The 13514-nt window shown below is 45.0% G+C and overlaps 1 pseudogene across 1 annotated transcript; it reads right to left on the minus strand.

Moving 5' to 3' along the window:
- Positions 1–290: 290 nt before the first annotated feature.
- On the minus strand, positions 291–12278 carry LOC308046803 (histone H2B 5-like; annotated as a pseudogene). The gene is made up of 2 exons: positions 12238–12278; positions 291–703 (listed from the first exon to the last, which is right to left on the minus strand). The product of its transcript is annotated as a histone H2B 5-like (transcript).
- Positions 12279–13514: the final 1236 nt, after the last annotated feature.

Raw genomic sequence — 13514 nt, forward strand, 5'->3', positions numbered from 1 at the left:
AGAGGAGAGTTTGGATATATTGCAGTCAGTCAGTCCTTCGGATGAGATGTGAAAGCAGAGGCCTCCTCCATCAGCCTTGCAGAAACCATCACATGTTCCAAACAGACTATGAAAATCAGCTGACATCCAGATCACCGTCCCCTCTTCCACTAGACAGCTTCTCATGCCCATCCCAAAGCTGTGAATTGTGGTGGATAATAGCTGTGACGTTTATCCGGACCGTGACTGCCTACCTCTGCTTGCACAGAGGGTCTGGTGCTTGATGGTCCTGTTGGAGAGGTGGCGTCTGGCTACTTGGAGCTCGTGTACTTGGTGACGGCCTTGGTGCCCTCCGAGACGGCGTGCTTGGCCAGCTCTCCCGGGAGCAGCAGGCGCACGGCTGTCTGGATCTCCCGGGAGGTGATGGTGGAGCGCTTGTTGTAGTGGGCCAGGCGGGAGGCTTCTCCAGCGATGCGCTCAAAGATGTCATTGACGAAGGAGTTCATGATGCCCATGGCCTTGGAGGAGATGCCGGTGTCAGGGTGGACCTGCTTCAGCACCTTGTAGACATAGATGGAGTAGCTCTCTTTCCTGCTCTTGTGTCTCTTCTTATCGCCCTTCTTCTGGGTCTTTGTCACAGCTTTCTTGGAGCCCTTTTTCGGGGCAGAGGTGGACTTTGCTGGCTCCGGCATCCTGAGAGATCTTTCTCTGGATCTGGGAGTGGCTTGGAAAGAAAACCAAAAAATCAAATTATTTTTTGTTCTTCTCTAGTGTGGTTTTACTGAAAGATGAGAGAGCCTGAGTTGGAGACAAGCCACATCCCTGAACCTGAGACAAACACCCCATGACCCTGTGAAAACATTTTTTAACTGCCAGTGAGAACTGCTTTGGTTTGTGTATGTTTTTGTGTTGTATTCTGTTTAAATCCCCATAACACTGGCCTTGTAAACACCGTTGAACCCAGGCCTAGTTGGCATCTACTCTGTAAATACAGGCTGAGGGTGAACATATTTCTGAGAAGAACATTGCTGCTCCAAAGAAAGCACTAACTGCAGCATGGATTAAACTAAATCTTGCTGGAATGGGCTGCAGACTGTTGCAAAGTATCATTGAAACCACCTTTACATGAGACTGGACAAAGTAATTGTATACTGTCATTACAATCTCCATAGACTCTACCTACTGGCTCCAAGAGACAGCTGACTGCTCTTGTCTGTTAGTGTGCTAACAGAGAGACAGCCATAACACTGGGTATCTCCTCTACACTACAGATTTACACGTGTTTTACTGCGTGGGTTGAGGGAATAACTTGTAACCTGGTAAATGGTTTTGTGTTTCAGAGGGTATTTGAGAGCTCTCTTGAAAAACAAGGCTTCGTTATGCTTTGCTGGAGGATCAGCTTCCAGCATCACCCCAGGGCTTGGGCTTTTACTGCTCTGTGCCTCCTTTGAAGATGACCCAGGAATTACACTCTGCTGGCCAGGAGAGACTGAAAGAGAAAAAAGAGCTTCAGGGCTGATGGCACATGGGAAAATGGATAGAAGTAAACAAGAGAGAGAAAGCTGGGCTGTAACATATGGTCTGCACACACACAGCATCAGAGGGACCTAAACGGTGCCTGTGCCAAAGCAACGGCTGCACGCCCAGCCCTGCCTCTCCTCCTCTGGAAGGAGTGAGATTTGAATGATTCATAGAATGTCCTGAGTTGGAAGGACCCACAAGGATCATCGGGTCCATCTCCTGTTCCTGCATATGACAACCCCACAGTTCACACCACATGTCTGAGGGCTTGTCCACTCTCTTCTTGAACACTGTCAGGCTTGGGGCCGTGACACCTCCCTGGGGAGCCTATTCCAGTGCTCCAGCACCCTCTGGAGGAAGAACCTTTTCCTAATGTCCAACCTAAACCTTCCCTGGCACGTCTTCCTGCCATTCCCTCAGGTTCTGTCAGATGCTGCCCTCTGGCCTGGCTTCTCCACTGGTGCCCACAGCTGTGGCCAAAGCCAGACACAGCAGCTGTGTTGTAACCAAGTCTACAAGAAGCTGGCGGTTGCTCCCTGTGGGAGCAGCTGTCTTCAATGCTGAGGCTGGATTTACAAGCCCACATCTTGATTGATACCACCTCCTGCTTCCAAACCACGTGAGAAAACTCCGTGGCTCCAAATTCTGAGGAGGTGAGATTCTGCCTTCTGCCTGCAGCAAGCATCAAGGCTGCTGCTGGCTGCTCAGCCCTACGAAGCACCAACGCTGGGCTGTGCTCTGTGCTGGGCGAAGGGCAGCGCTGAGCACCGCAAGGGCAGGTGGGCACTGGTGGGATGCCAGGGAGCAGGGAGGGAATGTCTCCACCAGAGCCCTCCCGAACACCTGCCTGGTGAGAGGTGAAAGCTGGCACCTGTGACACTGTACTGGGCACTGGTGAGGCCCCACCTCGAACCCTATGTTCAGTTTTGGGCCCCTCACCATAAGAAAGACATTGAGGTACTAGAGAGAGCGCAGAGCAGGTTGATGAAGCTGTTGAGGGGCCTGGAGCACATGTGTGATGAGGAGCAGCTGAGGGAACTGGGGCTGTTCAGCCTGGAGAACAGGAGGCTGAGGGGAGACCTTATCACTGTCTACAACTACCTGAAAGGAGGGTGTAGCATGGAGGGGGTTGACCCTTCTCCCAAGTAGCAAGTGATGGGACAAGAGGAAATGGCCTCAAGTTGTGCCAGGGGAGGTTTAAATTGGATATTAGGAAAAAATTCTGCACAGAAAGGGTTGTCAGGCATTGGAACAGGCTGCCCAGGGAAGTGGTGGAGTCACCATCCCTGGAGGTGTTTGAAAGGCTGAGATGAGGTTCTTAGGGACATGGTTTAGTGCTAGAGTTAGGTTATGGTTGGACTCGATGATCCTGAGGGCCTCTTCCAACCGAAATGATTCTATGATTCTTCCTCAGCACTGAGTTTTTATTCAAACAGCTTCCTCCTTGCCATTAATGGGAGTTTTGCCTTTGTGAGGCCTGAGAGGCTCGTTCAAGTTTACTTTGCTTCATCTTGCAAAAAGAAGCGTTTTGTCATTTCAAAATGGGATGTTGTCTAACTAGCTGGAAAAGGCCAGCATGCAAGAAAATGTCATGTAACAGGCTGCAAGAACACCACCAGCTCCTTGCTGCACTAGGACCTCAAACTTCTCATGAATAAAGCATACAAGTATTAAAACAAAACAAAAAACCTGGGTAAATACATATAAAACTCTCTCAAATCCCTGGAATAACTAGCAACCTAATATCAAGTATGGAGGATAGGAAGAAGAAGAAAATAATAAAAACCCCAAACAAATGTATTGAAAGTTGTTGATGCTTTCTTCTAGTTGGCTTTGGTTTATGAGCATTAATGTATTTTCCTACTTTCAGGAAACCTGTGGTTATAACATATGTGGTTATATACCTGGCAATCATAAACTAACATATTTTGCTGACTTTTTAAAGTTAAAAACAGGGTATTTTTTCTCACATTGTGAGAGTAGTTCTCCTTCAGGTGAGCTCAGCCCTGGCACAGCTTCATGGTCCAGTGAGCTGAGCTACAATGAAAACCACGGACAATGACACTTTGCTTTGAGGGTGTCTAGGAGCGCCCTCCTACATCAGCTTCTCACCTTTTCTTTAAAATCTCCGAAGAGATGATTTTCACCAAACTATCTGCTTCACTCTGCCACCTCATGTCCTTAATTTTTCTGGGCATTCTTCCCATTGGAGGCATTTGGAAAGGCAAGTGCTGGACTGCCCTGAAAGTCCTGGACACCCTTCAAAACTGATACCTGCATCCTTTTAACCACTGCACATTCTTCCTTCTGTGAAACTGTGATTTTTCTCCTTCTACTTGGGAAGCACCGTCAGGAAAAGAAATCCCCTACCGCTCTTGTTTGCAGACTCAGAAACACGTCTTTTCAATGGAAAGGCATTTTTCCAAGAGAAGAAATAACTGTGCACTTGCTTCTTTCTCTCTTGAGCTGATTTCCTGCCCGAAAAACACTGCAGCTGAAAAATGCTGATGACTATTTCTTAGGCTTTTTAAAAAATGTGCCCTTCTAAAATATATATTAATTGTTAAGTGCACTCATACTGCAGCTTTTAAAAAATGAATACAGCATTTGAAAGCCACCAGAGTGATTTTATATCTCCAGAAAAAGGTCACACCTACAGGACATCTCTGTCCATTTGACTAGCTAACGCTCTTGGGTAGCATAGCCAGGATCTCACTCTTCTCCTGTGTACAGCCGTGATGAGGGAAGTGATGATGATAAAGATCAGGGATTGGCACAAAAGGCTCAGCGTCCTCGTGGCCCTCCACCCGTTTCTTTGCAGCCTACTGTTTAACAGGTAAATAACAGCTTCTTTGGGAACAGGTTGTCTTCCTTCCAGTTTGTTTGGGCAGTGCCTAGCACAAGGAGCCCGACTGTGTTTGCTAGGTGCTAAATAAATAATGTCAATAACAGCCAACAGTATCACCAACCCTTCTGTCAACGGGGCAACACAATCCACAGGCAGGTGCTGCTCTAGTATAGAGACAGAAGAAGTAAGATTATTCCCAAAGTGCCCATATGGAGAGCTTCCTGAGGGAAAACTAAGTGACCTTTAAAAAAATGGTTTATTTTCATGAAAATAGTTGCATTTTTTTTTCCCTCATTAAAACAAAATAATAAAAACCTGAAGAGGTTAATTATTATTAATTTTTGTGTTTGCTATCATGCTGGAATTCTCTGCTGTAAGGGTGACCAAGCGCTGGCACAGGTTGCTCAGAGAGGTCACAGGGTCTCCATCCTTGGCGATACTCAAAACCCAAGTGGATGTGGCTCTGAGCAATCCACAGCAGCCGGCCCTGCTCTTAGCATGGGCTGGACTGAATGTTCTCCAGAGAAATCTCCAGCCTCAGCTGTTCTGTGACTCTTGGCGCCTGAAGCTGGGTACCTCTCAGCCAGAACGTGCTTTATGACACTTCCCATGGGATACCGCAGCCACAGACTCCCACAAGGACCCCTAGGGAGGGGAGACGGTGCTGGTCTCTATGTCCAAGCCACCCAGGTCCCTGGGACATAGGGTATGGCTGTGCAGGAAGAGGCACTCTGAGGCATCACAGTGACATTTGGAAGGTTTCAGGATTTTGAGGAAAATCTCTGGCCACATTTTTTTCTTTACGGCTTTGTATGCTCTGAGTCCATCAGTTATCGGTGCTGGCATTTTTTCCCTTCCTCAGAAAATCAACGACAAAACCAACCAGAGCATATTTCGCACCATCTCCAAGAAGCAGCTGCCTGCTGCTGGAAACCAGAGCAGTGTGGAGTGACAGATACATCTTCCTTTGTGTTGACACCCCTTTCTTCAGCATCATTAAAAGGAAAATGAACTGAAAACATATTCAAAGACACAAATCACCACAGTCTCTCAGATCTGAGATGGGAGAGAAACTCCGCTGACAAACCCCACGTGAAGCCTGAAGCTGCCTCTGTTTTCCCTAAGCCTGATACACTGATGGAGAGAGACACAGCCAGGGAAGCTCCCACAGCATTTTTGTTCATTTTTGGCCTTGCTGCTGAGTCTACAGGGCCAGTCCTAAGCTGGAGCCAGCAGTGTGCGTGGGTGACCACGGGTGCCTATGAGCTGGCCTTTCCGACCCCTCCTCATGCAGGGCTGGAAACAGCACTCTGTTATTCCTTCTTTTTCCTATTAAAAGCCGTCCTTGCTGTGATGAGCTCTGTGCCACCCCCTGTAAATCCCCATGCCCACCAGGCTGCCTCCTTGCTGTAATCTGCTAATCAGCCATAAAAGTTACATTTCTATAACCAGCACTTTGCTCTTAGGGTGTTTTGGTGAAAAACTAAACATTCAAGCTCTTGTCTTTCAGACATCTGATATTTGCTAATCTTCCTATGATCTGTTTTAATCCTTGCTAGAGTAAATGAGAGATAAGGGGATCTTGCTGATCCTTATATAGGAGTGCCCTGTTAGTTCTGTGCAATTATTGTCCCTTTCCTTAGTTTCTCTTGCTGTATAAAATAAAGCAAACTTGGCTTTAATTCTGCATGTCAAGAAATGTAAAGTTATGATTTTATATAAATAATATATAATTTTATATAAATTTTTTTTATAATTTTATATAAAAAGCTGCTGCTTTTTGTTTTAGTCTCTCTGAAACACAAAAAAGGGCAACAAATTAAGCAACATTTCCACTGAAAGGAAAAGGCTTTCTAATGGCTTCATCTGCTCCAAAATGCTTGTAAGAGCACAGACAGCAGATCTGGTAAAGCAGTTCACAATTTTCAGATGTCAGCAAATGACTGTTGTTGGAATAGCTATTTGTGCAGACTGCAAATCCCCTCCCTTTTATAATGTATGGTGATCTACCTGGAACTTATTAAACAAGAATTTGTTCATCCTACAGGTGCCAGTAATACCTGAGCAAACAAGCAGATATTTTATTATTATTTGTTAGCAAGCTCTCCCTAGGCAGTAAAGCAGACCAGAAGCATGATGAGTCACCGTGAGACATCAGTGATGCTGCCTCATGTGCAAAAACTGATAGTCATATTTTAGACTGAAAATAATTTTTCTGTTGGTATGTTGTCCAGCATGTGATGGTGAAGTAATAATTTACTTTCTTCTGAAGTAATGAGGAGGAAAATTTCCTAGAATAAGGTAAACTAGTCTGAAATGCCCGATTTCTTCTCATGGTATATGGGCACAGAGATCAGTTTCAGGATGCCAGATGTCCTCCTAGGTAATCCAGTGTCAATAGTAAGGCCCCATATGTTCTCCTGCTCCAGTAAAGTTATCATTTAAATGGTTAACTTTTAACTTTGGATACACACCTGCAATTCATCTAGTGAAGAGATTTATGCTTGCGTGTTGAACCATGAAAATATGTTAAAATTGAAGATGTCCCCTCCTCATTAATGTATACAGAAATGCTACAAACTCACCCCCTGACACAGGTACACTATGTTCTACAGCTTTAGAAGAAATACAAGCAGAAGAGAGCACGGAGATATGCTGGGTGCTACCTCTTCTTATCATGGCTTGTGTTAACTCACTGCTTGGGACTTCAGTACAGGATATCCTTACAGTAACCCTTTATTTTATCTTTTTGAGATTTTCCATTTATGATTTTAGAAACCAGATCTTTAATCATCAGCAACTGTGCAACTTGTGCAACTTCTGCTCAAGCTGCAAGTACATCTTGGGGTTGTGTGGGTATCAATCAGAGAGGCTTATGTGCAAAGTAAGGAGCAGGACCCTGAACCACAGCTCCCAGCAGAGAACATACACTTATTTTTTAAAGAAAATAAAATCTTATTCATGAGCCAAGCAGAGCAACAGAGGGACACAGTACTGCAAGAATGACTGTCAGGAGGCTAAATACTACTGTTCTTACTGTGATTAAAGGACTACCTGAAATCAACAGGGTTTAACTTGTCTATAAAACCACAAGCATGATGTTTAGAGACGTTTAGCACCAACAGCTGACATTGATTTCCACTGGAATCCAGGAGGCTCAGTACTTTATAAAAATCAGACTCCACATGTTATCAGGGTTTTATTACGGTGAATAACTGAGTAGTTAAGCTTTAGCATGACTTTTATCTGCTCTCTATAACAACGCTCATTAGCTACCTGCTTTGGAATCTCTCTGATCTACATGCTTGACCAGCAGGACCCAATAAATGCAAAAAGGAGAAATGATGTTTCCTGTAGATCAATACCTGTTAAATGTTTAAGAGAGTACACCCAGTACCAGAATTTGCTACAATTACACTCCAGTCAGCTTTCCCTCAAAGACTGCCAGTGTTTAAGAGAAACCTGTATTATCCCAGCTGTCCTTGGAAAGCCCTCAGCACTAACACAGTCCAACAGGGAACGCAACCAGGCTCACTCCCTTCCTGAGGTTTTATCAATAAGTCCAAACGTTAATAAAAACATAAACTTCAGCACAAGCTTCCTCTCCAAGTTTCAAAGTCACCAGGACTTGCTGCTTCTGCCACGAATCCTTTCTATAAGCAACAGGCTTCTGTTTCCTTTGTATCCCACTCCAACTCAATCAGACCCACTGGAGGTGAACCTGTCAGCAGCACCTTTGTGTCCTGGTGCAGCATTTAGCTCCTGTCCTTAGACTAATTCGGCAAAGTTGCTCTGAAGGCAGGGAGAGGTCAGAGCCTGCTATGACTTACAGGCAGAGGGTCTCCAGCTGACCAGGAGCAATGCTGCTGGGCAGGAGAAGCAAGCAAGGCATCGCAGCAGCTCAGCTACTTGGCAGCATCACAAGCTCTACAAATCTTCTCTGTGATTTTCAAAGTACGGATGATTGGAGATGGGTGTGAGAACAAAAATCATAGGTGGCCAGGGTCTGTAGTACTAGTGACCCATTACATGTCAGAAAGCTGCTTTACAAGACATCCTGTGTTACTGAAAATAAAAAGCATAGATTTAAAATAAATTGCTCTGTGCTTAACAAAAATGAAAATCACTTGATCTTTGGCCTCATTATTTCAGTTTCTCTGGGAAAGCAGAAGACCATATACTTACTTAGTCTCTTGTATCTAAATAACTCCTTCTACAATGGAGCTACGGTCTCTAAACTAGTAATGACAATACAACTAAAGAACTGCTATGGCATTTAAGCAAACTATTTTTATGGAGTAATGGAGAATTATCAAAAGTCTTGACTATTTTCACTGGTGCTGAAACAGGCATCCATTTAAACGGTGCTACTTCAGCCACGGCCAAAACCATGAAAAGCTACAGCCCAACACCTGCAGGCCATGAGGGGAATGTGGGTGGGAGAGGGAGAAGCCCCAGGAGATGAGAGCTGCTTCTGTCAAGGCAGGAACCAATGCAGACACATGTGGCACCTCCTCCACACACTCCATCCCCAGGTTTCAGTAGGTTTCTGTGACTTTTTCCAGTGCTGCAGATAATTTGTGTAGCAAGAAGAAACAACAACAGGAGCTGTACACCAAAATGTTTACTCTGGCCATACCACGTTAACTGGGAATAATACGTGTGGACAAAAAACCATGCTGAAGCGGAACGCTGTATTACCAAATTAGACTGAAGATCAGACCAAGGTCATTAAGGCTTTTAAGAGTGATGTGATAGGTACATCACAATGTAAGTATTACCATGTTCTCAATGACGGGGTGAAAGAAGCCCAGCAAAACTTTTTAACAACCTTCACACCTTGAATGTGGGTCTAATGCACGTATGCTCAACAGACCCAGGCAGCGAGCACCACCAGCTCTCCTCCTACATGTGGGGAAAGAGGCAGGAAGGGCATGACGTGTGCAGCTGCCATCAATCACGACTGACATTCCTCCTAAATGAGAGTCTGTAACCTCACTTGTCGTTTCCCATTACTCACAGCTCAGCATGTCCTGACAATGATTAAAAAAAACCCAACAAAAACCACTAGTGGAAAGCATGCAATTACTGAAAAAGTCAGGAACATGTGAAAGCTGCTTTATCATGGCTGTAAAGCAGAGTGTAACTGCAGGAGCGTGGGTACCACAAAGGTACATCCAGAAGGACGGTATATCATGCCATGCCACAAGCTAGAAGACAGTGGGTGGCAGAGTCAGATTTCATTGCTACAAGATACTCAAAATATTGTAATGTGTGCTTAAATAATTAATTTGGCATGGTAATTGCAATTTTACTGTAAAATGGAGATGTGTGACTATTACTGAAGCCTGTGGGGAAACAAAGATAAATGTCCTTCTCCAGAGCTCACATCATCGAATAACTGGATCGGGAATAGGATCAAGGACTGCTGACACCTTCCTCTGCTGCAGCCACTAGATCACGTTGCCACAGACGGAGAGTCCTCTGAGTGTTGGAGGTCATCTTCTGCACCAAGCAGGAAAACATAGCCTGCTCCATGGGAGGACAGAGAACAGCGTGGCTGGGACAGCCCCTTCGCTGAAGAGGGGAGCTGGCTGCACTCCAGGAATAGAGGAGGGGTGAGCACTACGGACACAGGAGTTATTGAAGGCAAAAGTAAACGCTGGCACAAGCACTGACAGTAAACTGCTTTAAATGTTCATGGATAAATTTACACTGGAGATGAGAAGAAGGAACCTCACATCCTTACTTGGAAGTGGGAGGATGAGGGCAACAGAGGAGGGGAGAAAGACGAAGAAACCCATATCTTCCATAGTTCAAAGACAAAGCCAGCTTTTTTTTAGGATTGCTAGCATATGGCTCTGGCAATAGCAAGTAACTGCTCTGTATTAACCAGACCCCACTGTTGTATTTGCTGTGCTACTGAAGAATTATTCTCAAAATGCACTGAGGTCCTTCACTTTGCATTTCTCTTTCCTTTATTTTTTTCTTTATTGCTCCTTCCTTCTTTCTCTCACACCGATTACAAGTGCCACGAGATTCAAAGCCCCAGGAAGTCTGCTGCCACTTGGTCTCATTCCACATGTGATATTTCTACAGAGACTAATACATATCTTTGAATGACCAGCCATGGGCTTGAAAAACTTGCAGTTCGCCAGAAACATAAAAAAGTGTTTCAAGCCAGGCTAGCCCATGTGCACACAAACTGCCTGTGAAGAGTGTTTAATTTAGCTCTAATTTGTGATAACATCATTATCACATGGACTTAGTGTGCTAGTCACTATACTGACACAAGCCAAAAAAGGCCACTTCCCTCCCAGAGAAATCAAAGCATAATTAGGGATACGTCAATATTTGCATCAGGCAAGGGTGCAAAGAGCTCTCTGCTGAAGACTTGGGTGCAACCACCAGACCAGCAGTGAAGAACATGGGCGTTGCTGGACAAAGTGACAGCCCCAAAATGCCAGTGGTCCTGGCTGGTCAGCAAAAACTAGAACATTCAAATGTAAGGCTTGCTTTTCAAAACACCAGCGGGTTTCAAAGGCAGTAGGTTTAAAATGTCAGCAGAGTGCCACATTATCTATACCACACTGTTATTTTTAGCCATCTGCGGCTCCATCCTCCCACACTCATTTTCCTCTGGAGGCTTCCACACCTTTAGTTTCCCCCCTGCCACGGTCACCCAGCCTGTTTCTCGCAGATGAAGTGCTCACCCTTTGCTCTCCTCCCTGCTGGTGCCTCTGGCAGCGCTCACCCAGCAGAGCTCGTTAGTGCCTCTGCTTCAAGCAGCACATCTTTGCGAGGGACTCCTGAGTCCTTATCTGAGTTGTGCTCTGGTTATCGGGCAGGTGCAGTCGATGAGAACAATCAGAGCCAGGCTGAGAACCCACAGTGCAGGAGAGAAAAGAATAAGGGGATTAATTTTGGTGTGGGAGGAAAAGGGAGGTGTGAAAGGAAGGGGAGATAGCTGCAGCATCCATATCTTCAGGGCAGAGCTGCTGTATCTGAAATGCATTTTAAGGCTTATACAGATCAAGAATGGAAATAAGCCATATTTGTATCAGCTGTGGTCAGACAGCTCCTTCCTGATGGGATGCTCCCTGCCTCCTGCCTTGTAGCACCCCACTTGTTACTCAATCATTTTCCAGGTACCCACAGAGGACCCAAGGAGGACTTCTCCCTTTCTGCCAACACGGCAGCAGCTTCTCTGCCCTTTATTCATCCATATCTGACAACAGCTCCCTTCGGTTCTTCTTTTTTTTCCAGTTTTTCCTTCTCATTCCTTGATTCTGCCTGACCTTGTGACAGAGAAATGTGGAGACTTATCAAATGGTTTCCCTAGCTCTCCTTCACACAGAGATTTCTCTTTAAGCCCTGAGCGCCAGAGTGGCCTCAGCTCTTTCCTCCTCCCCGCACCTCGTTTTGTTAATATCTTCTGCAAGCATGTCACAAGCTTTTCTGCTCAAGCTTCCTCTCACTTTCTAGGGTAACTCATGTCCCCTTTGTGACTCCCAATAGCGTTGCTGGACAAGCACTTTCAGGTCCTCCTACACCTTCTTCCTTTGCCTCCTGTGCACACTCTACCTATTGTATTGCCACCATTGTTCTCATTTCCGTCTTCATTCATGTAGTATTTTTTGCTTGACAATTTTCAGTCCACTACATACAATCTCACTCCTCACAAGAGATAGGATCATATAGGTTATACAAACACGTTATACGGACAGATCTTATGTGCCCAAAAGCATGTCCATTTCGCCCTGATTCTGTCTGTTGGTCTAATATGAACATTACCTCTGCCAACCAAACCTTGCCCTCTTAAACCCTTGATCATCACGGCTACAACCCCAGTCTTCTCCTCAGCGCACAGCCCCTGCAGTGATTAGCTCAAGGATGGTCCTCCACCTTCAGCTGATGGCATCTCAACCCTCCAGGTTGACCTCATGTCAGAGATCAGTCCCCTGCAAATGGAAATCCCCTCTTCCCTGATCCTGCGGTAAACACCAGATTTTAGCAAATAACACAGAAAACCTTATTGCAATGGACCACCTGTGTATTTTCACCAAATTCACAAAAAAACCCCAAACCTATTATACAAGAAGTTTTAAGGAAAGATAAACAATCCCCCTGATAGGTCACATCTTCAAGAGGGTCGGTGAAATAATATGACAAGGGTGGTGATTAACTCTCACCACAAAGGAAAATGTTGAGCTGATGTAGGCAGCATATAAAATTCCCCACTCTCTTTATGAGTCAGGTAAGCTGCCAGAAAGTGGAGGTGGAATCCGTGGGATGAAGCTGTTTTCATTCCAGCCAGTTAGTAGTATGCTTTTTGAAAGACAAAAAAAAAATCTAAAAATTAAATCAGATTTTTTTTTTTTAAGCTAAAACTCTTATTTAAATAGCAAAATCTAACATTTGCCCTTGATCCCCAATGATGCTGTTTGTAGTCAGTGATATTCAAAGGGAAATAATATTAAACAACTCCATTCCCTACCTCCTGAGGTTAATGTTGCGTTTTTGGGTTATGCATCTTTTCTTCTGTCTCCCACCCAATGCATATGATCCTGCAGTCACAGCTCTCTCCTCTCCCTCTGGCTCCAGAAGAAAGAGCAGCTGACAGCAGAGAGCCCAGTCTCGCCCCACACAGAGCCCTTTTCAGAGGCAGAGCTTATCTCTGATGAGGGAAAAAGCATTTCTCTCCCAATAGCTGCACAGAAGGGGCTTAACAAATGCACAAAACAAAACAATGGGGAAAAAAAGAAAAGCATTTGGTGTGGCCTTATTTTACATTAGCCTAGGATTCACTGGATAATTCAAATAGATGGTTGTGTCCCTTACCTAAAATTGTAGACTTTTTCTTATAAAAAATCAGAAAGTCAGAAATGTGAAGAAAACGCCAGCAGTTCAGGGGGTTACAGTTCTCCTCCGGGACTGTCAGTGGCAGCACAATAACTGCGCTGTTCTCAGTGCAGCCTGCGTGAGCTGCTTTCTCACTTCTGAATTTAGGAACATTTTCCACATACTTAATTCTCCAGTCTACCCCATGCGTGCGTTTGAGGATGGGCAGGAGCTGCGTATTTCAGGTGCTGAGAAAGGCATGCAATAGGATCAGACTATCAACATGAGTTATTTCTTTGTTTCAGCTGGAGAACGCAAGATCTGC

Source organism: Nesoenas mayeri (genome assembly GCF_963082525.1).
Source record: "Nesoenas mayeri genome assembly, chromosome: 1".
In the NCBI taxonomy this organism is placed as follows: domain Eukaryota; kingdom Metazoa; phylum Chordata; class Aves; order Columbiformes; family Columbidae; genus Nesoenas; species Nesoenas mayeri.